Source organism: Ptychodera flava, chromosome 22, assembly GCF_041260155.1.
Source record: "Ptychodera flava strain L36383 chromosome 22, AS_Pfla_20210202, whole genome shotgun sequence".
In the NCBI taxonomy this organism is placed as follows: domain Eukaryota; kingdom Metazoa; phylum Hemichordata; class Enteropneusta; family Ptychoderidae; genus Ptychodera; species Ptychodera flava.
Window position 1 is genome coordinate 31664617 of NC_091949.1, and position 1807 is coordinate 31666423.

Genomic DNA, 1807 nt, shown 5'->3' on the forward strand with positions numbered 1-1807 from the left:
CATTGCGCTAGCCTAGCCTCACAACACAAATAACCACCCGCATAAATTTTATTCGATGACTCATGGGCCTCAAAAGAGAAGAGGAAGCTGATATCTACACGGTAGCCGTACAGCCATTGTCTTTCACTGCGGATAAAGTCTTTATGTTCTATTAATGGTAATATATCTATCATGATTAAATTGATGATGCCGTGTAACCTTTTACCGTCGACCCGTACGCAAGGTGTTATAGCGAAAGTTGCGGGAAAAATGTCAAAAGCTCTGGCCACAGAGATGCGATATGAGAGAAAATAGTCGGCGCTTTATTTCAAATTCTATGTAGGTCGCTTACTGAATTAATTGCATACTCTTAATCTACTAGTTTTTTGGATCATATATATAAGAGGGCAGCATTTTTGGCACAATTGATGCTATGGCTAAGGACAGAGTGAATGCATGGCATCAGGCCCAAGTAATATAATATTGTACAAGGGTCGTTTTATTCATTTGATCATTAATTCGTATATTAGTCAAGAATAGTTCGTATTTCCTATGTTGTCCAGGGACTAACAGATTTATCAAAATATCCTAATGAAATACTTAACACGTCAAATTAAGATCAAATATCGGGAAGATTTTATATCAAGTTCACTAAAACAAAGTATCGTGGAACTATGTCGAAGCTTTAAAATCAACATTTCATGTGAAATTTCTGTGTCTTGTATTATGAGCAATTGGGGTCTGTCATTAAGCAGGTGGACTGTCTGAACTGGAATTAATCAGAATAATGTCTTACTTGCGTTCGGAGTACTCTTTATTTGCCATCGAAAGTGTGTTTTACCACAGAAAAGATGCAGTTTAAATTTACTTTTGTGCAAGGTTTTGTACAAAAACAGCTTCGCCTCATTAAGATACGCATCCTTTCGTCCCAAAAAATAGATCAAATCTCACGCCAAGGCCCTTAGATAAAGGCCCGATATTTTCGAATATCATTAGTCCATTTGTCATCTATGATCTTGGTATAGACTCCTGCTAAAGGATTTATACAAAGCCTCTTCTTCTACTCATCACCAGCAGCAGATGTTAACGTCTTCTTCCATCTCTTGCATGAACAAATGAAAACAAACGTTTCCTTTCGCACAAACGTATAGCGGCGTCCTTCCACAATGCTCTCGTAGCTCTCATGGACAAGAACCCGTGCATTCTATATCATCGGGCAATACAGTCAGCTGGCAGTCTGTGAAAAATGAATCTTCGCAGAATGCAGAGTGTTTCAGAAACAAGGAGTGTTCCGATGTAGTGAAATTCGTACCCATGAAGATGTTACTGAGAGCATCTACAATGCATGTGGGCGTAAGCAAGATCAACTCCATTAATCCTATCAACAACTTATGAGAGGAATTTCAACCGTGACGGATTCACATCTTATCGCAAGAGTATAAAGAAGTGGGATATACCAAGTCATGCGCAAATAAATGTTTTATAAATTGAGAAGGAACATACTTCAAATGCTGACTACTTTAGTCCAACTATGAGACGATCTCCTACAATTGACCAGAATGGGTATTAGTTTGTGACATTCATTAAACTATCTTGTGCCTAGACCCACCTTTCGCCCCTCCACAAAAGATAAAGGGTTTATGACAATGTACAGCTGGTGTCTGGTTTTGAATGCTTAATCCCAGACAGAATTTTCAACCATCTACTGTTTATCCCGATGTCATGTAACCATACATTTATATCGCTTTGTGCAAATGCAGTTTACAGTTTCTGCACACAAAAAACCCACACACTATACATTAGGTTGTGTTGATCTTTACGGCTCTGA